Source organism: Bombina bombina, chromosome 1 (assembly GCF_027579735.1).
Source record: "Bombina bombina isolate aBomBom1 chromosome 1, aBomBom1.pri, whole genome shotgun sequence".
Taxonomy (NCBI): domain Eukaryota; kingdom Metazoa; phylum Chordata; class Amphibia; order Anura; family Bombinatoridae; genus Bombina; species Bombina bombina.
In genome coordinates, this window is record NC_069499.1 from 1,439,884,082 (window position 1) to 1,439,909,066 (window position 24,985).

The window sequence follows — 24,985 nt, forward strand, 5'->3', positions numbered from 1 at the left end:
AAAGGATTGAATTGATCCCTAATTGAAATTCTGTAAGAGTAGTATTTCATTTGGCTAACTCTTATCCTTGGATTGGTGGTTACTCTTCTTTGTACATCACTAATTGATGTTGGCCTGTAGTTAAGAGCAATATTGGAACCCCAACTTTGGTCCCCATATGGAAACAACAAAGGATACAGCAATGGTTCAAGATTAGGATCTAAAACACTTATTCTTTCAGTTTTTTTTGTTTGATCTGTAGATCGGCAATGAATAAGAAGGTCACGTTCAAGAGGAGGTTCACCATCAGAATTTTGGAAAATAACAGCAACCTCATTAACTCTTTGTACGTTATATCTTCGGTAATCTGATGTTCTGTCCTGCAGAATTACCATTGAAACTTTAGAATTTTGAACTCCATTTAAAGATGCTTCATGGATGCATTCTTGCTCTACCTCATAGAGCATTTTACATGCTTTTGCAAAAGGGTTAGACATATATGAACTTAACTCCCTCAAAAGTTCAATGTGACATCCTGAATTTTCTTTTAGTGCTGCTCGTTGGTCCGCAGCTTCCTCAGGACTCAAAATGTAGAGTTGTGCAAATTTGCGTTGATCATCATTTTCTGGATGCAAAGCACCAGATCGGTGATAAATTTGGCCATTTATTCTAAAACAGTATGGGCCATATCCTGGAGGTGGTGCAATGTTTGCTCCCATTGATGCAAACGCCAATGCACTATTTATAGAACGGATATTTTGCATAAAATTCTTTGAATGTGTGTGTTGTCCAGTCATTAGTTGTTGGATCAGTGGTGAAATTTGTATATGAGGTAATGTTATTTTTCCTTTATTGCAGCATTTATTAAAAAGCTTATCGCTTGGTTGTTCCTCTGGAAAATGCTTTGCCATGCAAAATTTGCAATAAACATTAAGTTGACCATATGTGTGCATCGGGACATTGTCTTCATTAAATAGTGAATGGTTATAACTTTTGTTATATTGATTAGTGATAGTGATGTTAGTACTATTTTTTTTTTTTTTCTACGTGCAGCAGAACGTGATCTTTGCATGTCCAGTTGGAGACATTTTTCCTGAGCAGTCATATTGGCCCTACAAATCCGTTTTTTTGAAGAATCCTTTTTGCGTAGAGTTACCCTTTGTTGTTCAGTCATATGTGTCCGTCGTATACGTTGAGTTTCTTTTCTTCTGCGTTTAACTTTTTCTGCATCTTCCTGTGTTAAAATTCTTTTAGGAGGCATTCTTCTATTTTTATGTTTATGCAGCACTCTTTAGTTTGTTTTAAACACTCTTTTTTTTTTTTTTATGCACTTCTTTGTAGTCACTTTTTTTTATGCAGTATATATGTTTTTTAAGGTTTATTATTATTAGGCACTCTTTATTGCCTTTTTTATGCTGTATATATGTTTTTTTAAATAGGTTTGTTATAATACTGCTTATGTAGTATTAGGCACTCTTTATTGCCTTTTTTATGTTTTATATATGTTTTTTTTTTTTTATAAATTTTGTATAATGCTGCTTATGTAGTATTAGGCACTCTTTATTGCCTTTTTTATGCTGTTTATGCAGTGTCTTTATTTGTTTTAGGCAGTCTTTTAGGCACTCTCTTTGTTATATCGGCAGTCTTTATTTTGTATTAGGCAATGTTAGGCACACTTTTTTTTTTTTAGACAATCTTTATTTTGTTTAACAAAGTCTTAGGCACTCTTTACTTTGTTTTATACACTTTTTATTTTGTTTTTGGCAGTGTTATTTTTTTTTAATGCAGTCTTAGGCACTCTTTATTTTGTTGTAGACATTAGGCGTGTTTATGCTGCTTATGTAGTATTAGGCACTCTTTATTGCCTTTTTTATGCTGTTTATGCAGTCTCTTTATTTGTTTTAGGCAGTCTCTTTATTTCCCTTTTTTTTTAGGCACTCTCTTTGTTATATCGGCAGTCTTTATTTTTTTAGATAGTCTTTATTTTGTATTAGGCAATGTTAGGCACACTTTTTTTTTTTTAGACAATACACTTTTTGTTTTGTTTTTGGCAGTTTTAATTTTTTTTCATGCAGTTTTAGTCACTCTTTATTTTGTTGTAGACATTAGGCGTGTTTGTCACTCTTTACTTTGTTTTAAACACTCTTTTTTTTTTATGCACTTTTTTTATACACTTTTTTTATGCAGTATATATGTTTTTTACGGTTTATTAGTATTAGGCACTCTTTATGGGCTTTTTTATACAGTATATATATTTTTTCTTAAAAATGTTTGTTATAATGCTGCTTATGTAGTATTAGGCACTCTTGATTGCCTTTTTATGCAGTATATATGTTTTTTACGGTTTCTTAGTAACTTTTTTTGCAGTCTTAATTTTTGTTCATGCAGTCTTAGGCACTCTTTATTTTGTTGTAGACATTAGGCGTGTTTGTCACTCTTTACTTTGTTTTAAACACTCTTTTTTTTGTATTATGTCCTTTTTTTAAGACACTTTTTTTATGCAGTATATATGTTTTTATATCTTTTCTTAAAAAGGTTGATTAAAATTCAGCTTATGTAGTATTAGGCACTCTTTATTGCCTTTTTTATGCAGTATATATGTGTTTTTTTCAAAGAGTTTATTATAATGCTGCTTATGTAGTATTAGGCTCTTTTTTTGCCTTTTTTATTCTGTATATATGTTTTTTAAAAAATGTTTCTTGTAATGCTGCTTATGTAGTATTAGGCACTCTTTATTGCCTTTTTTATGCAGTATATATGTGTTTTTTTTTTTTCAAAGGGTTTATTATAATGCTGCTTATGTAGTATTAGGCGCTCTTTATTTCCTTTTTTTTTTTATTTGTATAGAGACTTTTTATATGTGCAGTGCTGTTTTATGTGCCTATTTTTTCTTTTTAATTAATATAGTTATGTTATATGTGCTGTGCAGCACAGTATTGAGCTCTTTTATGAGCTTATGACTAAAATATTTCTTTTCTATGTGCTGTTAGCACAGTGTTGTGCTCTTTTATGAGCCTATTAATCCTTTTTTATTTTTAAAACCTAAAATTTATTTTTTGATGCTATTAAGGTTTTTTTTTTTTGTTTTTTTTTTAAACTACTATGTGCTGTTAGCACAGTGTTGTGCTCTTTAATATATCCGCACAGTAGTATGTGCTATGTAGCACATACATAACTCCTGAGCCTATTATTCCTTTTTTTTGAATGTGCTGTTAGCACAGTGTTGGGCTCTTGTATGAGGCTATTATTCCTTTTTTTTGTATGTGCTGTTAGCACAGTGTTGTGCTCTTGTAAGAGGCTATTATTCCTTTTTTTAAAAAAACCTAAAATATATATTTTGTATGTGCTGTTAGCACAGTGTTGAGCACTTTTATGAGCTTAATAATGTATTTTTTTTTTTTTTTTTTTTTTTAAATGAGCATATATTTTTTTTGTATGTGCTAGGTATTTTTTTTTAGTATGTGCTATTTAGCACATAAGTCCTGAGGTATTTTATTGTTACTATGTACTATGTAGCACATACATAGGTCCTAAGTCGTGAGCTAATTGCTTTTAATATGTGCTATGTAGCACATACATAAGTCCTGAGGGCATTTTTTTTTCAACAATTTTTTGTTTAAACTAAAATTTGTAAACTAAAGAGCAAATGTGAGGTATTTTTTTTGACTATGTACTATGTAGCACATACATAAGTCCTAAAATTTTTAAAGAGGTTTTTTTTTTTTTGTTAAATGTAGATATTTTTTTTTTGCTAATTGCGGATCTTTCAAATAATGACCTTTCTCAGCATAAGTGCTGAGGTAAATTTTTTCCTGAGGGACTTTTTTTTTCAACAATTTTTTTTTTAAAATAAAATTTTTAAACTAAAGAGCAAATGTGAGGTATTTTTTTTTACTATGTACTATGTAGCACATACATAAGTCCTAAAATTTTTAAAGAGGTTTTTTTTTTTTGTTAAATGTAGATTTTTTTTTGCTAATTGCGGATCTTTCAAATAATGACCTTTCTCAGCATAAGTGCTGAGGTAAATTTTTTCCTGAGGGACTTTTTTTTTCAACAATTTTTTTTTTAAACTAAAATTTTTAAACTAAAGAGCAAATGTGAGGTATTTTTTTTTACTATGTACAAATTTTTAAACTAAAGAGCAAATGTTTAAAGTAAATGTTTTTTTTTTTTTTATGTTGAATGTAGATATTTTTTTTTTGCTAATTGCGGAGCTTTCAAATAATCTCAGTGCCAGTGCAAAAGAAATGCGCAGCATAAGTCCTGAGGTAATTTTTTTCCTGAGGGCATAAAATTTCAAGACCCAATTATTTTAAACTAAAGTAAAGAGGTTCAAGACCCAATTCTTTTAAAGTAAAGTATAGAGGTTTTTGTTTTTTGCTTAAATGTCGATTTTTTTTGCGGAGCTTTGAAATCAAGACCTTTCTCAGTGCCAGTGCAATAGAAATGCGCAATGTATTATGGCTCGCGACGCTTTTAACGGCTAGTTACGTGCGCGTGCGCGTGCGCATTGAGGCTAAGTGGGTTGTCAATGGCTAGGGATTCGCGTGCGCATTGCTAGTAGGCTAACGGCTAAGGTTCGCGTGCGCGTGCGGGGGGCTCAAAGTGTGCGTGCGCAGCAAGGGGGGTCAAACATGCTAAGTGGGTTGTCAACGGCTAAGTGCGGGGGGCTCAAATCAGTTTTGTGAGTGTGCGGTAAGGTTCGCGTGCGCGTGCGCGTGCGGGGGGCTCAAATCAAAGTGCTAACAAACAATGGGGCTCAAATCAGTTTTGTGAGTGTGCGGTAAGGTTCGCGTGCGCGTGCGCGTGCGGGGGGCTCAAATCAAAGTGCTAACAAACAATGCTAAGTGGGTTGCGCGTGCGAACAGCTGGCCAAGGGTGCGCGTGCAGCGGCAAGAGTTTGTCTGAACTGCGCATGACGGCTTCAGACAAACTCTTGTCTTTTATAATATAGGATTTATTTCGATTTATTTAAATTATATTTAAATTAGTGGGTGTTAGGTTTAGGGGTTAATATATAGTGGCAGCGGTGTAGGGGGGCAGATTAGGGGTTAATAAATATAATGTAGGTGGTGGTGGTTTAGGGGTTAATAACTTTATGTAGGTTGCGGCGGTATAGGGGGCGGCAGATTAGGGGTGTTTAGACTCGGGGTACATGTTAGGGTGTTAGGTGTAGACGTTCCCATAGGAATCAATGGGATATCGGGCAGCAGCGAACATGAGCTTTCACTGCTGTCAGACTCCCATTGATTCCTATGGCATCCGCCACCTTCAGGGCGGCGGATTGAAAACCAGGTATGCTGGGCCGGAAAAGTGGCGAGCGTACTTGCTAGTTATTTGATAACTAGCAAAAGTAGTCAGATTGTGCCGAACTTGCGTTCGGAACATCTGGAGTGACATAAGCATCGATCTGTGTCGGACTGAGTCCGGCGGATCGTATGTTACGTCACTATATTCTACTTTTGCTGGTCTGTACGGTTTGATAACTAAGGCGAATCAGGCTCGCCACAAATACGCTGCGGAATTCCAGCGTATTTGTGGTTGACGGCTTGATAACTAGAGGCCAAAGTATCTAAACTATTAACCCCTAAACTGCCTCACTCCCACAACGCAAAGTATCTAATAAAACTATTAACCCTAAATCCACCACACCGCCATGACGCAAAGTATCAAAATAAACTATTAACCCCTAAACCACCACACACCCACATCTCAAACACTAAACCATTAACGCCTAAACTGCAACACACCCAAAATGCAAAGTAATAAACTAGCACCTAAACCCCCTAACCTAACCAAAGTTAAAATACCCCTAAATTTACAAAAACAATCCTAACTACCTTCAAATATAAAAACTTACCTGTAAAATTAAATAAAAACCTTACCTTAAGTCTAAAATTACAGAAAATAAGTAATTACCAAAAAAATTTGAAAAAGGCATTATGATGAACATTGCCCTTAAAAGGGTATTCAGCTCTTTTGCTGTCCACACTAACCCTATAAAGGTACTCACTGATGATGATGATGGCGGCGGCAGTCCATCCTCAGCAGAATGCTAATTGAGCATGGGAAATTTTATTACAAGGAGTACAGTATTAACATTTGAGTGTGCACTAAACCACTATGCACAGTGTGAGACAAACTTGGCACTTTGTTTGTACAGTGTGTGCCTGAGTCAGATGGCAGATCACTTCCATTTGCAGAGGAGGTAGGACTTACTTAGCAAATGTTTTTTATTTCTTTGTGCGATTTCGGATTGTAACTTCAGTGTGGTAGTAGTTGTATGGTGGGGCCAGGGGTTTATAAAAACACATTTTTTTTTTAGGAGCAGTGTATTTATGATTATTTGACAAAGCTGTAGAAATTCTATATTTAAAACCATGCAGAAATGTTTCCTCCTCAATACACAAATGGTAGATGCGTGCCCTTTTGGCAGCTATGTATATATATATATATATATATATATATATATATATATTACATTCCAGTTTGCTGCCCCTTTATGCAAGGACTTTCCACATGCAAGGAGGCATTTTATTTAAGATTTTTACATCTGCATAAAATGTTATACTCTCAGACTAAGATTGCTCCGTGTTTGAAATGAGACAGGTTAACTTAAAACTGTTCAGTTTCCACTACAGCAGACTTAATTTTAAAATACATACCAACAAGCCTAAATCCTGCATTTAACCAGATCTAATGGTATGAGTACCACAACTTATGGTTCCACCAAGACCATATAGAGTACAGCATTTTCAAAATCCATAAGTACAGCTGACAGATGGGAACATTTGTACACTATATTTGAAGTGGTGCTCTTGGTTGGGGAAAATGGGGAAAAAAACAAATAAACATATGTCAACCTTTTAAAAGTACTTTTCTTCATCTAGCCATCTACCCAGATCATTAATGTACAATTTTGAATTCACAGAATTATTTTTGTTTGCACATTTACAAATATGATTCTTTAAAAAGTGATCTCTTAATTTCTGCTTTTTTTTTATCATGCATGTCAAACACTGTTGAGTTAGGGGATGCAAGGTGCATACATTTTTCCTCCTGTGAGTGTTTCAGCGGGTGTCTTTGTTTATTTATTTGTTCTTTGGTTTGTGTCTCTATGATTGTTTATGTATTTTTTTTCTGTGGGCGGGTGTGTATGTCTTTGTGCATTTTCCGTGGATGTCTTTGATGGTGGGTGTGTATGTCTTTGTGCATTTTCTGTGGATGTCTGTGAGGGTGTGTGCATATGTCTTTGAGCTTTTTCTATGGGTGTCTCTGTGAGGGTGTGTGTATGTTTGTCTTTGTGTATTTTCTCTGGATGCCTCTGTGAGGGTGGGTGTGTATGTATATATATATATATATATATATATATATATATACTGTATGTATAGAATAAGACAAAATAATTTGTTTATATATGAAGCCATATTCTTATCAGATATTTATTATAAGGTTAAAATTCTGATGTCAGGAATTGACTTGAAACTCATGTAATCTAAATACACATCTCAAAGCTCAATGCAGATAAGATGTTAAAAAAAAAAAACTTCAAAACACAGCATTTGCTCCTTAGCTGGAAGTGCAAACTTAAAAACACTCTTTACCCCATGCAGTGAATAGAGACGTAAATGTCTAAAACTTTTAATTTAAAGCCTAATGAGATGCTCACAATTTCAAGGAAATGGAAATTAACATGGTGGAGCCTCAAAAGTACATGCCCATATATGGGCTTCCTGCCCAAGGTGAGGAGCCGATCTCTCTGTGAGAATGTTTGAAAATACAAACATCTTCAAGGAATTGTAGCTTTTAACAACTACATGTTAAATGATCCCCTGTGAGCTGTGTACACATCTTACACAGCCATATGTCCATGCTGTATTTGAATCCATAAATTCTAGACAATTAAAGTAGCCAGGTAGAGACAAATAACATTCATATTAGATAAATATTGCAAATAGATGTATGAATGTTTAACATTTCTAACAATTATTTATTTCATTTCAGGCATCTAGTAAGTACACAGATAATTGGCATTTGAAATCTCTGTGTAACATAAAGAGAATAAAAATAAAGAATAAATAATTCTTGCAAAAGAAATTATCTATATAATCTTCATATAAACGAATACTCAAATATTCAAACAAAAATTTCAAAATAAGTCTCTATATAAATAAATGTATAAATGTTAGACTAATTCCAAAATAATATCTGTCCTTTATTTTTCAGATAAGATGTCCATTGAATGGTTGCCATGAACATGGATCTGTGTGTTAAAAAAAAATATTGGGAATGTGAAACATGCTGTATTTGTATGAGTATATATATCAGGATTTTAAATGCTATAATTTTGGAATAGTTAGCAGTATAAATTACTTTGATATAATATAATGTTAAAAACATATTGTGTTTGGTATTGGAATAATCAGAAAATTGACATGATGCTATCCTGTCTGGAATTCATATTATAAGTGATTGATGCAAGAGGGTATGATGGGTTAAATAATCATTTTTATAAGGGTATTTGGAATGTAGCAGTGAGTGATGGTGGGACTATATCTGTTTGTTTGTCATGCTGCCCCCTGGTGTTGCAATGCAAGAATTACAGCCAAAAGACAATTGGTTGTTAACAAAGATGCATTTCCCTAGCAACCATATATTTCCAAAATGAACCAATAAGAAGGGACAAGATTTCCGAAGGGCCTCCCATATTCTCAGCTATGATTAGACATATATAAGCTGGAGTGCAAGATGAGAGAAGAGGCTGCTGATGATTTTGCTAAACTGACTGAAAACTGTTGCGTGGGACACAGTCAAACTATAAGCAAATTGTGCCATACTTTTTCTTATCAATTGCAATTACACTTATTTTCATATGAGGTGATCTGAAAATACTTGCAAAAGATTGAACTACAAATTGGTTCAAACTGGTGATGTATGATTGTTCTAATTTTTGATATTTGAATCAAGGGTATTTAGCAACTATAGTCAAATAGCAGATTTAAAGGAATATTCACTGCTGCTGTAGTTAATAGATTTAAAGAGCATATTTATATTTTGGATTCATGTTCATAGTCCTGGATAGTTTTAAGCTTGCCTTTTGCATGCTAAATATTTAAACAAACATCCATTGTTGCTGTAGGTAGCAGACTTAAAGGAACAATTGTATTTTAACATTGTATTTCATAGCCCATGTATTGTAAAACTAATCATAAATGCTAAGTAGTTTATCTATGCAAATATAGATTTATAACTCAGAATTGGTCTTAATTGTAAGTAACTAACGGCTAGATTTAGAGTTTTGTCGGTAAAAACCCGCGTAGCTAACGCCGGCTTTTTTCTGGCCGCACCATAAAAATAACTCTGGTATTGAGAGTCCACATAAAGGCTGCGTTATGCTCCAAAAAAGGAGCATAGAGCATATTTAACACAGCTTCAACTCTCGATACCAGAGTTGCTTACGGACGCGGCCAGCCTCAAAAACGTGCTCGTCCTCGATTCCCCCATAGGAAACAATGGGGCTGTTTGAGCTGAAAAAAAACCTAACACCTGCAAAAAAGCCGCGTTCAGCTCCTAACGCAGCTCCATTGTTTGCTATGCGGAAACACTTCCTACGTCTGCACCTAACACTCTAACATGTACCCCGAGTCTAAACTCCCCTAACCTTACACTTATTAACCCCTAATCTGCCGCCCCCGCTATCGCTGACCCCTGCATATTATTATTATTAACCCCTAATCTGCCGCTCCGTAAACCGCCGCTACTTACATTATCCCTATGTACCCCTAATCTGCTGCCCTAACATTGCCGACCCCTATATTATATTTATTAACCCCTAATCTGCCCCCCACAACGTCGCCTCCACCTGCCTATACTTATTAACCCCTAATCTGCCGAGCGGACCTGAGCGCTACTATAATAAAGTTATTAACCCCTAATCCGCCTCACTAACCCTATAATAAATAGTATTAACCCCTAATCTGCCCTCCCTAACATCGCCGACACCTAACTTCAATTATTAACCCCTAATCTGCCGACTGGAGCTCACCGTTATTCTAATAAATGTATTAACCCCTAAAGCTAAGTCTAACCCTAACACTAACACCCCCCCTAAGTTAAATATAATTTACATCTAACGAAATTAATTATCTCTTATTAAATAAATTATTCCTATTTAAAGCTAAATACTTACCTGTAAAATAAATCCTAATATAGCTACACTATAAATTATAATTATATTATAGCTATTTTAGGATTAATATTTATTTTACAGGTAACTTTGTAATTATTTTAACCAGGTACAATAGCTATTAAATAGTTAATAACTATTTAATAGTTACCTAGTTAAAATAATAACAAAATTACCTGTAAAATAAATCCTAACCTAAGTTACAATTAAACCTAACACTACACTATCATTAAATTAATTAAATAAAATATCTACAATTACCTACAATTAAACCTAACACTACACTATCAATACATTAAATACAATATCTACAAATAACTACAATGAAATAAACTAAGTAAAGTACAAAAAATAAAAAAGAACTAAGTTACAAAAAATAAAAAAATATTTACAAACATAAGGAAAATCTTACAACAATTTTAAAATAATTACACCTACTCTAAGCCCCCTAATAAAATAACAAAGCCCCCCAAAATAAAAAAATGCCCCACCCTATTCTAAATTACTAAAGTTCAAAGCTCTTTTACCTTACCAGCCCTGAACAGGGCTCTTTGCGGGGCATGCCCCAAGAAGTTCAGCTCTTTTGCCTGTAAAAAAAACCATACAATACCCCCCCCAACATTACAACCCACCACCCACATACCCCTAATCTAACCCAAACCCCCCTTAAATAAACCTAACACTAAGCCCCTGAAGATCATCCTACCTTGTCTTCACCATACCAGGTTCACCGATCCGTCCTGGCTCCAAAATCTTCATCCAACCCAAGCGGGGGCTGGCGATCCATCTTCCGGCGGCTGAAGAGGTCCAGAAGAGGCTCCAAAGTCTTCATCCTATCCGGGAAGAAGAGTAGATCCGGACCGGCAACCATCATCTTCCAAGCGGCATCTTCTATCTTCATCCGATGAGGACCGGCTCCATCCTGAAGACCTCCACCGCCAATCAGATTGAGCTTGCATTCTATTGGCTGTTCCGGTCAGCCAATAGAATGCGAGCTCAATCTGATTGGCTGATTGGATCAGCCAATCGGATTGATCTTGATTCTGATTGGCTGATTCCATCAGCCAATCAGAATATTCCTACCTTAATTCCGATTGGCTGATAGAATCCTATCAGCCAATCGGAATTCGAGGGACGCCATCTTGGATGACGTCCCTTAAAGGAACCGTCATTCTTCAGTTGAAGGTCGCCGGATGAAGATGGGTCCGCGGTGGAGGTCTCCAGGATGGAGCCGGTCCTCATCGGATGAAGATAGAAGATGCCGCTTGGAAGATGATGGTTGCCGGTCCGGATCTACTCTTCTTCCCGGATAGGATGAAGACTTTGGAGCCTCTTCTGGACCTCTTCAGCCGCCGGAAGATGGATCGCCAGCCCCCGCTTGGGTTGGATGAAGATTTTGGAGCCAGGACGGATCGGTGAACCTGGTATGGTGAAGACAAGGTAGGATGATCTTCAGGGGCTTATTGTTAGGTTTATTTAAGGGGGGTTTGGGTTAGATTAGGGGTATGTGGGTGGTGGGTTGTAATGTTGGGGGGGTATTGTATGTTTTTTTTTACAGGCAAAAGAGCTGAATTCTTTGGGGCATGCCCCGCAAAGGGCCCTGTTCAGGGCTGGTAAGGTAAAAGAGCTTTGAATTTTAGTAATTTAGAATAGGGTAGGGAATTTTTTATTTTGGGGGGCTTTGTTATTTTATTAGGGGGCTTAGAGTAGGTGTAATTAGTTTAAAATTGTTGTAATATTTTTCTTATGTTTGTAAATATTTATTTATTTTTTGTAACTTAGTTCTTTTTTATTTTTTGTACTTTAGTTAGTTTATTTCATTGTAGTTATTTGTAGGTATTGTATTTAATTTATTTATTGATAGTGTAGTGTTAGGTTTAATTGTAACTTAGGTTAGGATTTATTTTACAGGTAAATTTGTAATTATTTTAACTATTTTAGCTATTAAATAGTTCTTAACTATTTAATAGCTATTGTACCTGGTTAAAATAAATACAAAGTTACCTGTAAAATAAATATTAATACTAAAATAGCTATAATATAATTATAATTTATGTTGTAGCTATATTAGGATTTATTTTACAGGTAAGTATTTAGCTTTAAATAGGAATAATTTATTTAATAAGAGTTAATTAATTTCGTTAGATTAAAATTATATTTAACTTAGGGGGGTGTTAGTGTTAGGGTTAGACTTAGCTTTAGGGGTTAATACATTTATTAGAATAGCGGCGAGATTCGGTCGGCAGATTAGGGGTCGGCGGTGTTAGGGGCAGCAGATTAGGGGTACATAGCTATAATGTAGCTGGCGGCTCTTTGCGGTCGGCAGATTAGGGGTTAATTATTGTAGGTAGGTGGCGGCGACGTTGTGGGGGGCAGGTTAGGGGTTAATAAATATAATATAGGGGTCGGCGATGTTAGGGCAGCAGATTAGGGGTACATAGGGATAATGTAGCTGGCGGCGGCCTGCGGACGGCAGATTAGGGGTTAATAAGTGTAGGAAGCTGGCGGCGACGTTGTGGGGGGCAGATTAGGGGTTAATAAATATAATATAGGGGTCGGCGGTGTTAGGGGCAGCAGATTAGGGGTACATAAGGATAACGTAGGTGGCGGTCGGCAGATTAGGGGTTAAAAAAATTAATCGAGTTGCGGCGATGTGGGGGGACCTCGGTTTAGGGGTACATAGGTAGTTTATGGGTGTTAGTGTACTTTAGAGTACAGTAGTTAAGAGCTTTATGAACCAGCGTTAGCCCAGAAAGCTCTTAACTACTGACTTTTTTCTGCGGCTGGAGTTTTGTCGTTAGATTTCTAACGCTCACTTCAGACACGACTCTAAATACCGGAGTTAGAAAAATCCCATTGAAAAGATAGGATACGCAATTTACGTAAGGGGATCTGCGGTATGGAAAAGTCGCGGCTGAAAAGTGAGCGTTAGACCCTTTTTTGAGTGACTCCAAATACCGGAGGTAGCCTAAAACCAGCGTTAGGAGCCTCTAACGCTGGTTTTCACGGCTGCCGCCAAACTCCAAATCTAGGCCTAAGAATGTATTTCAGCTTAAATTGACATAGGAGTTGGTTGTTTACACAAATAATATATACAATTTCTGACGTTTTAATTAGAGTATATATTGTCCTATTGTCTTACTAAGCACTGTTGAATTTGTACCAGTCTGAATGTTAGTGGCTTATATCTTGGTCTCATTGTGGTATTTTAGATGCAACTCTGATTTGATAGACTATTGTGAATAAGGCAACTTTTATGATCTCTGCATAGCATATTTTAATAATTCAAACGTGTATAATATTGATTCATATATGACTTTCTACAAATATATTTCAATGTGTTTATAAATATCAACTGATAAAAAGAACTTAGGAATTTATATTAATTTTATGGTTTTGTATATGCATTTTATTGGGGTTTAGTTTAAAGGATAATTATTGAATATATTGTATTATAACCCGGCCATATACTGACAGTATGTATGTTTGTATGTATGTCTGTGTTTTCTGTGGTTGTCTCTCTGTGTGTGTATGTCTTTGTGTGTTTTCTGAGGCTGTCTCTGTTGGTGTTTCCTTGGGTGTATATGCAAATTTGAGTTTGTGTGTGTGTGTCCATTGTCTGTTCCTTTTTAGGACATTTTGACCTTACTACTGATTATTCACATCTTTCTACAGACTTTGAGACTATTGAGACCTTTCCGGAAGTCACCTAATCCACCATTTAACCTTTAAATTATTGTTTAGGCAGTTCAGGGCCCTTCCTTTCAGCCACTGCATGCTGTTGTCATCATTTAGTTGGCATCTTCCTTTACATAAAGATAATCAGAACTCCAAATTTTGTTTTCTAAATCTCCTTTTTTACAAAACTGTAGTCTACCTCATTACTTGTCAGGTCAATGTAAACAAGTGCTGAGTGTCTGTTTGGGTGTCTGAGTGTGTTTCTTTGCGTGTCTGCTAGAGTGTCTATATGTGAATCCTTATGTGTGAGTGTGTGTGTGTGTGTGTGTGTTTCAGTGTATGAGTGTGTTTGTATGTTACTACCTTTACAACATTTCCAAGTTTAAATAGACACTTAACAATAAAGTGCATATATGTTTTAGTCACTTGGTCAAAAATTGCACAAATCAAAGGGGGGGGGGGGGCTGATCAATGGTTAAGTCAGGGGCATCAAAATTTCTAGTGGCAGCCCTGTCCGCCACTCCTGGACCCCGTCGCCAGAGGAGCAGCGGGCGGGGGATCGCTGGTCCGGCTTGGAAGAAGAAAAAGCTAAGTATTTTAACAAAACCGCTGCAATGTAAAATTTCATGAGTGAAAGTGCCCATGTGTTTAATAGTATTTTTAAAAACTGGGCACATTCACTTTAAATCTATATTTATGCTTTATTATACACATTGTCCTTAACCTTAATAATAATACTAAGGGCAAGATTAAAAGTGGAGCGCTAAATTATAGCGGGCACGTGATAATTAGCAATTACAAGTGGCTGGTTATTGAAATAGATAAGAAAGACTTTGTGATTATAAAGGGTGATAAGATAAGAAATCTATTATCACGACAAGCTCAGCTCATTATAGGGCTAGATTCCGAGAGTTGTGCTAACTGCTGTACACAAGCAATAAGGTTTATCACTGCTTTTTGAGCGGATCAGAAGTAGTGTGTGTATTACAAGTTGAAAGTAAATGCGTTTGCTTGAGTGCATAAATAAATACAATTAAAAGTACAGTTACACCTGCTATTGCCCAGTTTGCTATAATCTCAGGATTTAAAATTAATAACGAAAAATGTGAAGCTATCAGTGTGCATCTACCACCGCATACTAAAAAACTGGTAGAGATCAATTTTTCCTTTTCCTGGACAGATAAAGGTATGCAATATTTGGGAGTATTTCTTTCAGGCAGAGTAGATTCCCTGTACCAAAACAGCTATCAACCTATGCTGTCCCAAATAAGAAACCTACTGCAGAAGTGGGGAAAAATGAAACTTTCACTATATTGTCGAATAATCTGAGTCAAAATGTCAATACTTCAAAATTACTATGTTTAGATCCCTCCCGGACTCTGTCCCTGCCCAAGTCCTTAATAAACTCCAAAAAGCCATTCTATCATTTATTTGACAGTAAAGGAGATCCAGAACTAACAAACACACTTTGTGTAGGGGTAGAGGGAGAGGAGGCATGAGATTACCAGATCTTCTAACTTACTATTATGCTGCACGGTTAGCCCAAACATCTCTATGGCATAACAAAACCGATAGCATTCAATGGGTCCAGCTAGAATCTGATATGGTTATGATTGACCCAATTTATAAATTACTTTGGTCTAGCAGGCCTTCCAGACCTTCAAACTGGAAGACTTTCCTATCTATCTCACACACTGTCTCACTATGGGATTCCCTGACCATGAAGTTCAAATTACTTTCAGAGAAATCCAGAGCAACCCCACTAGTGACTTTCTCCTCGACCCCAGATTCAGGGCTCCAGACTAAATGGGCAAATAAGAAATTATATAGAATCACAGATACATTGCGTAACCAATCCTTCATGGATTTTAAGACATATGTTGACCTTGGCAACCAAGACGGACCTAGTTGGTTCCATTATTTGCAGCTTAGGGCTGACTTTATAGGTAATTCCAGCACAGAAGTCTCTACCTATCTAGAACGTCTTTGTTTAGCTACTCACAGATTAAAAGGAACTATTTCTAGATTATATTCCATATTAAATAACCCATTAGCATCACCTAAACTTCCCTTTATGCTTAAATGGGAAGAAGACTTTAATTTTTCTTGGTCACTCGAGAAATGGAACACCACCCTTCATAGGGGCACCTCATTCTCTATTTGTGCACATTTTAAAGAAAATCATATGAAGGTTGCATTTAGGTGGTACTTCCACCCTTCCAGATTACATGGCCCAGTCCCGGGGGGGGGGGGGGAATTGTTTAAGAGGCTGTGATGAGAAAGGGACTAACCCTCATATGTGGTGGCATTGTCTGCATGTTTCCAACATTTGGTCACAAACCTCAGAATTACTTCCATTTTTGATACTTCTATAAAATTAACGCCCACACAGGCCCTTCTTCATGAACCCCTGCCTGGGCTGGACAAATCAAGAAATAAACTCTTGTTCTTTATCTGTACATTAGTCAGATTAACTATAGCTCGATACTGGAAGTCAGTGGTTCCAACCTTTCAGATTATTTTGAACAAAATAGCCTATTACTACCAAATGAGCAGTAATGCTGCCGACCTTTTAGACACTAAAGAACAGTTCATCTCCATATGGGAACTGTGGATTATGTACTCAGAGTCTAGCACTAGAAGGCAATAAAGCACAAATACACTTTACCACATTGGTTCGCCTGTGCTGCGTATTAGTTACTATGGGTTAGATAAGATTGTCGCAACTATACTGGAAGCATTGCTCAAGAACAGATGCTAAAGCTGTATGCACAAGGTTTTGGTAACATGGTTGTTCATCATAGTTGTAGAAGTGAAGGTTTGATTAGTGGAAACCCCCTTTGGGTCGGGACAACAATGATGTGAAGGAGGCACTTTACTTTCTGACCTGGATTGCATATTGTAATGACCAACTATTTTTCCTTCCATACGCCCTTGGCTGTGACTTGTTATCTATGACTGTGACCTGTAAGATGTATTTACTGTTATATTACTGTTGTGATGTATACTTGAGAAACAAAATAATAAAAAATCTTTTTTCAATTAAAAGTACACTCATAATAACATTGTTTAATAAAAATTATTATTTAAAAAAAATGCATAAAAAAGTTATATGTGTGTGTGTGTACATATGTATTTCTGTATTTATAGGTGTGTATATATGTATTTACAGACATTTATACACATATAAACACACACATACATATGTATACATATATATACTGTATATAAATATATATATATATGTACATTGGAGCTAGGGCTGCAACTAACGATAATTTTCATAATTGATTAATCGGCCGATTATTTTTTAGATTAATCGACTAATCGGATAAAAAATAAATTAATAATTTGTTTCCCATATTTAAAATAAAATCCACATACTGAGTATTATAAATATAAACTTCCGACTAAAACTTTACATTAAAACAACTGTTGGTCCAATTTAAGCAGCAGAACAAATTTTTATAATTTAAGCAAAACAAAACCACAAACTGTTTGAAAAGAGGTAGAACTAGAAAGAGACTATCACTGTTTACAACATTCTGTGATTCACTCTTTCAGAAACTTTGCATTGAAATACAAACATGTCAACATGTCCATATACTCCTGGCTGAGGCTGGCTCTCTTTTTTGCAGCTATTTTGCCTGCAGCAGAGAAGAGGCGCTTAGATGGTGTTGAGATGCCTGAGATGCATAAGTAGGGTTTTGCCAATTTCACCAAGGTGGGCTATTTATCTTTGTTAGCTCTTCACCAAAGCAAGGGGCCTCTCAACAAAGTGAGCCTGGACTTCATTGTAACATAAAGTATCTTGAATATTTTTATGCAATGGTAAATAACCATCTATAAGGTTAGAGGGAAACATATCTAGTCCACTCTTAAAATAAGATATATACTTACAGGGGTTGAATTTGGTACATATTCCAATTAATTAAAAATAGAAAGAAAAAGGCAAAAGGTCTAAAGACTATATATCAGTAAAAGGACACAACCTTACACATTTATCTATACAGTACATATGTCAGGAATAGCAAGCGATCAGCTAAAAATTGTGCAAACAGATAATAGTGACATCAATTAATATAACAAATGCCATCAATCTAGGGCTAGGTGTAAATAACCAGCTCAGGACTATATCATGCAAAGCATAGTCCCAAAACACCTGATTTAATATAAACAATCCAAATAATGACTCCTATTTTATTTCTGGGTTACACATAAGACAGGAGTAGTTGTAAACATAAACTTTTACTGTCCTGAAAAAGTGAAAAGTAAAATGTCTGTAGATGTCCTTTAGGCTAAGGACATAACCATAAAACACAATACCATGTGCAGGAGCTTATTGGAGTGAAGCAGCTGGTGCTGTGCACAGACCAACTAATTGCAAACCAACTAATCGATTATGAGATTTGTTGACGACTATTGTTATAATCGATTATTATTCATTATGCCGATTAGTTGTTGCAGCTCTAATTGGAGCCCTTTGCAGTCAAGTAGATGAAAACTTAAAAAAACATATTTATGCAATGTTCATATTTAATAAACTGTCGGCTAGATTTAGAGTTCTGTGGCCAAAGGGGTGCGTTAGCTACGCGTGCTTTTTTCCCCCGCACCTTTTAAATACCGCTGGTATTTAGAGTTCACAGAATGGCTGGGTTTTCAGTGCGTTAGGCTCCAAAAAGGGAGCGTAGAGCATAATTTACCGCCACTGCAACTCTAAATACCAGCGGTGCTTACGGACGCGGCCAGCTTCAAAAACGTGCTTGTGCACGATTCCCCCATAGGAAACAATGGGGCAGTTTGAGCTGAAAAAAAATCTAACACCTGCAAAAAAGCAGCGTTCAGCTCCTAACGCAGCCCCATTGTTTCCTATGGGGAAACACTTCCTAAGTCTGCACCTAACACCCTAACATGAACCCCGAGTCTAAACATCCCTAACCTTACACTTATTAACCCCTAATCTGCCGCCCCCGCTATCGATGACCCCTGCATATTATTATTAATCCCTAATCTGCCGCTCCGGACACCGCCACAACCTACATTATCCCTATGTACCCCTAATCTGCTGCCCCTAACACCGCCGACCCCTATATTATATTTATTAACCCCTACTCTGCCGCCCCCGCTATCGCTAACACCTGCATATTTTTTTAACCCCTAATCTGCCGCTCCGTACACCGCCGCAACCTACGTTATCCCTATGTACCCCTAATCTGCTGCCCCTAACACCGCCGACCCCTATATTATATTTATTAACCCCTAATCTGCCGCCCCCGCTATCGCTGACACCTGCATATTTTTTTAACCCCTAATCTGCCGCTCCGTACACCGCCGCAACCTACGTTATCCCTATGTACCCCTAATCTGCTGCCCCTAACACCGCCGACCCCTATATTATATTTATTAACCCCTAATCTGCCGCCCCCAACGTCGCCGCCACCTACCTACAATTATTAACCCCTAATCTGCCGACCAGACTTCACCGCTACTCTAATAAATGTATTAACCCCTAAAGCTAAGTCTAACCCTAACACTAACACCCCCCTAAGTTAAGATTAGGGGTTAAAACATTTTAATAGAGTGGTGGCGATGTGGGGGGGGGGGGGCTCGGTTTAGGGGTACATAGGTAGTTTATGGGTGTTAGTGTACTTTAGAGCACAGTAGTTAAGAGCTTTATAAACTGGTGTTAGCCCAAAAAGCTCTTAACTACTGACTTTTTTCTGCGGCTGGAGTTTTGTCGTTAGAGTTCTAACGCTCACTTCAGCCACGACTCTAAATACCGGCGTTAGAAAGATCCCATTGAAAAGATAGGATACGCAAATGACGTAAGGGGATCTGCGGTATGGAAAAGTTGCGGCTGCAAAGTGAGCGTTAGACCCTTTCCTGACTGACTCTAAATACCAGCGGTAGCCCAAAACCAGCATTAGGAGCCTCTAACGCTGGTTTTGACGGCTACCGCCAAACTCTAAATCTAGCCGTGTGTATGTACTGTGAATATTTCACATTTCAATGGTTTTTACATAGGGGAATATCTTCTAAGTATTTTTTAATAGATATTCCTATATCTATATCTGTATATATCTATACCTATATATAATCTATACCTATATTTAATCATATATATATATATATATATATATCCAAAAATACCAGCACTCACTTGTTTAGGGTTAATATCGGGGTGCACTCAGAATATCCATGTAATGATCCAAAGCAGAGGCACTCGCCGTGAGAAAACAAATTATTTATTAAGTTACAGAGTGAACGTTTTCAGGCTACAACGCCAGTACTCAGACTCCTGAAAATAAAGCAGTGTGTAAAAGGGCTTACCTCACAGTGGTTAAATAGCCAGCGGCTGTTCCAGACGCCACCGGCCCCATCGCTGCCGCACCAGAATGGACTGGAAGTGACGTGCAAGCGTCACTACGTCATCACACTAGCACCAGTAGCGCCAGAGCCGCCCCTGTGTGACAAGGAATGTGAAAGTGACATAGTGCTCGCACTATGTCACTTTCACATTCCTTGCCACACACAGCTTGCTTCTAGCACATTTCATGTGCGAGAGCTAATTTGGGCTCCACATGTAATCCAGCCCATAATAGGTTGGGGTTTTACAGAGCAACAACAGATATTTCATAGTCAATAATAGGCCTAAATAACGGCTAGATTTAGAGTTTTGTCGGTAACGACCCGAAAAGCTAACGCTGGCTTTTTTCTGGCCGCACCATAAAAATAACTCTGGTATTGAGAGTCCACATAAAGGCTGCGTTAGGCTCCAAAAAAGGAGCGTAGAGCATCTTTAACGCAGCTTCAACTCTCGATACCAGAGTTGCTTACGGACGCGGCCAGCCTCAAAAACGTGCTTGTGCACGATTCCCCCATAGAAAACAATGGGGCTGTTTGAGCTGAAAAAAAACCTAACACCTGCAAAAAAGCAGCGTTCAGCTCCTAACGCAGCCCCATTGTTTGCTATGCGGAAACACTTCCTACGTCTGCACCTAACACTCTAACATGTACCCCTAATCTGCCGCCCCCGCTATCGCTGACCCCTGCATATTATTATTAACCCCTAATCTGCCGCTCCGTAAACCGCCGCTACTTACATAATCCCTATGTACCCCTAATCTGCTGCCCTAACATCGCCGACCCCTATATTATATTTATTAACCCCTAATCTGCCCCCCTCAACGTCGCCTCCACCTGCCTACACTTATTAACCCCTAATCTGCCGAGCGGACCTGAGCGCTACTATAATAAAGTTATTAACCCCTAATCCGCCTCACTAACCCTATAATAAATAGTATTAACCCCTAATCTGCCCTCCCTAACATCGCCGACACCTAACTTCAATTATTAACCCCTAATCTGCCCCCCTCAACGTCGCCTCCACCTGCCTACACTTATTAACCCCTAATCTGCCGAGCGGACCTGAGCGCTACTATAATAAAGTTATTAACCCCTAATCCGCCTCACTAACCCTATAATAAATAGTATTAACCCCTAATCTGCCCTCCCTAACATCGCCGACACCTAACTTCAATTATTAACCCCTAATCTGCCCCCCTCAACGTCGCCTCCACCTGCCTACACTTATTAACCCCTAATCTGCCGAGCGGACCTGAGCGCTACTATAATAAAGTTATTAACCCCTAATCCGCCTCACTAACCCTATCATAAATAGTATTAACCCCTAATCTGCCCTCCCTAACATCGCCGACACCTAACTTCAATTATTAACCCCTAATCTGCCGACTGGAGCTCACCGCTATTCTAATAAATGTATTAACCCCTAAAGCTAAGTCTAACCCTAACACTAACACCCCCCTAAGTTAAATATAATTTTAATCTAACGAAATTAATTATCTCTTATTAAATAAATTATTCCTATTTAAAGCTAAATACTTACCTGTAAAATAAATCCTAATATAGCTACAATATAAATTATAATTATATTATAGCTATTTTAGGATTAATATTTATTTTACAGGTAACTTTGTAATTATTTTAACCAGGTACAATAGCTATTAAATAGTTAATAACTATTTAATAGTTACCTAGTTAAAATAATAACAAAATTACCTGTAAAATAAATCCTAACCTAAGTTACAATTAAACCTAACACTACACTATCATTAAATTAATTAAATAAAATATCTACAATTACCTACAATTAAACCTAACATTACACTATCAATACATTAAATACAATATCTACAAATAACTACAATGAAATAAACTAACTAAAGTACAAAAAATAAAAAAGAACTAAGTTACAAAAAATAAAAAAATATTTACAAACATAAGGAATATCTTACAACAATTTTAAACTAATTACACCTACTCTAAGCCCCCTAATAAAATAACAAAGCCCCCCAAAATAAAAAATTCCCTACCCTATTCTAAATTACTAAAGTTCAAAGCTCTTTTACCTTACCAGCCCTGAACAGGGCCCTTTGCGGGGCATGCCCCAAAGAATTCAGCTCTTTTGCCTGTAAAAAAAACATACAATACCCCCCCCAACATTACAACCCACCACCCACATACCCCTAATCTAACCCAAACCCCCCTTAAATAAACCTAACACTAAGCCCCTGAAGATCTTCCTACCTTGTCTTCACCTCACCGGGTATCACACCGATCCGTCCTGGCTCCGATATCTTCATCCAACCCAAGAGGGGGCTAGACATCCATCATCCGATGGCTGAAGAAGTCCAGAAGAGGGTCCAAAGTCTTCATCCTATCCGGGAAGAAGAGTAGATCCGGACCGGCAACCATCTTCTTCCAAGCGGCATCTTCTATCTTCATCCGATGAGGACCGGCTCCATCCTGAAGACCTCCACCGCGGACCCATCTTCATCCGGCGACGTCCAACTGAAGAATGACGGTTCCTTTAAGGGACGTCATCCAAGATGGCGTCCCTCGAATTCCGATTGGCTGATAGGATTCTATCAGCCAATCGGAATTAAGGTAGGAATATTCTGATTGGCTGATGGAATCAGCCAATCAGACTGAGCTCGCATTCTATTGGCTGTTCCGATCAGCCAATAGAATGCAAGCTCAATCTGATTGGCTGATTGGATCAGCCAATCGGATTGAACTTGATTCTGATTGGCTGATTCCATCAGCCAATCAGAATATTCCTACCTTAATTCCGATTGGCTGAGAATCCTATCAGCCAATCGGAATTCGAGGGACGCCATCTTGGATGACGTCCCTTAAAGGAACCATCATTCTTCAGTTGGACGTCGCCGGATGAAGATGGGTCCGCGGTGGAGGTCTTCAGGATGGAGTCGGTCCTCATCGGATGAAGATAGAAGATGCCGCTTGGAAGATGATGGTTGCCGGTCCGGATCTACTCTTCTTCCCGGATAGGATGAAGACTTTGGAGCCTCTTCTGGACCTCTTCAGCCGCCGGAAGTTGGATCGCCAGCCCCCGCTTGGGTTGGATGAAGATTTTGGAGCCAGGACGGATCGGTGAACCTGGTATGGTGAAGACAAGGTAGGATGATCTTCAGGGGCTTAGTGTTAGGTTTATTTAAGGGGGGTTTGGGTTAGATTAGGGGTATGTGGGTGGTGGGTTGTAATGTTGGGGGGGGGGTATTGTATGGTTTTTTTTACAGGCAAAAGAGCTGAACTTCTTGGGGCATGCCCCGCAAAGGGCCCTGTTCAGGGCTGGTAAGGTAAAAGAGCTTTGAACTTTAGTAATTTAGAATAGGGTAGGGCATTTTTTTTATTTTGGGGGGCTTTGTTATTTTATTAGGGGGCTTAGAGTAGGTGTAATTAGTTTAAAATTGTTGTAATATTTTTCTTATGTTTGTAAATATTTTTTTATTTTTTGTAACTTAGTTCTTTTTTATTTTTTGTACTTTAGTTAGTTTATTTCATTGTAGTTATTTGTAGGTATTGTATTTAATTAATGTATTGATAGTGTAGTGTTAGGTTTAATTGTAGGTAATTGTAGGTATTTTATTTAATTAATTTATTGATAGTGTAGTGTTAGGTTTAATTGTAACTTAGGTTAGGATTTATTTTACAGGTAAATTTGTAATTATTTTAACTATTTTAGCTATTAAATAGTTCTTAACTATTTAATAGCTATTGTACCTGGTTAAAATAAATACAAAGCTACCTGTAAAATAAATATTAATCCTAAAATAGCTATAATATAATTATAATTTATGTTGTAGCTATATTAGGATTTATTTTACAGGTAAGTATTTATCTTTAAATAGGAATAATTTATTTAATAAGAGTTAATTAATTTCGTTAGATTAAAATTATATTTAACTTAGGGGGGGTGTTAGTGTTAGGGTTAGACTTAGCTTTAGGGGTTAATACATTTATTAGAATAGCGGCTCTTTGTGGTCGGCAGATTAGGGGTTAATTATTGTAGGTAGGTGGCGGCGACGTTGTGGGGGGCAGATTAGGGGTTAATAAATATAATATAGGGGTCGGCGGTGTTAGGGGCAGCAGATTAGGGGTACATAAAGATAACGTAGGTGGCGGTCGGCAGATTAGGGGTTAAAAAAATTTAATCGAGTTGCGGCGATGTGGGGGGACCTCGGTTTAGGGGTACATAGGTAGTTTATGGGTGTTAGTGTACTTTAGAGTACAGTAGTTAAGAGCTTTATGAACCGGCGTTAGCCCAGAAAGCTCTTAACTACTGACTTTTTTCTGAGGCTGGAGTTTTGTCGTTAGAATTCTAAAGCTCACTTCAGACACGACTCTAAATACCGGAGTTAGAAAAATCCCATTGAAAAGATAGGATACGCAATTTACGTAAGGGGATCTGCGGTATGGAAAAGTCGCGGCTGAAAAGTGAGCGTTAGACCCTATTTTGAGTGACTCCAAATACCGGAGGTAGCCTAAAACCAGCGTTAGGAGCCTCTAACGCTGGTTTTCACGGCTACCGCCAAACTCCAAATCTAGGCCTATGTAATTTAAACAATAAACAATCCCAAAATGGGGACTATACATTTGAGAATTGAATTACTTATACATTTGAGAATTCAATTACTCTTATTGCAGGAAAATTATGAATTTTTTGATTGGCTATTTTAAATCAGGAGAGAATATGTAAACCTTCTTTCCAGGCTAAAAACATGCATTCTGGAGAGTCAGAGGATGGAAAAAAAGGAG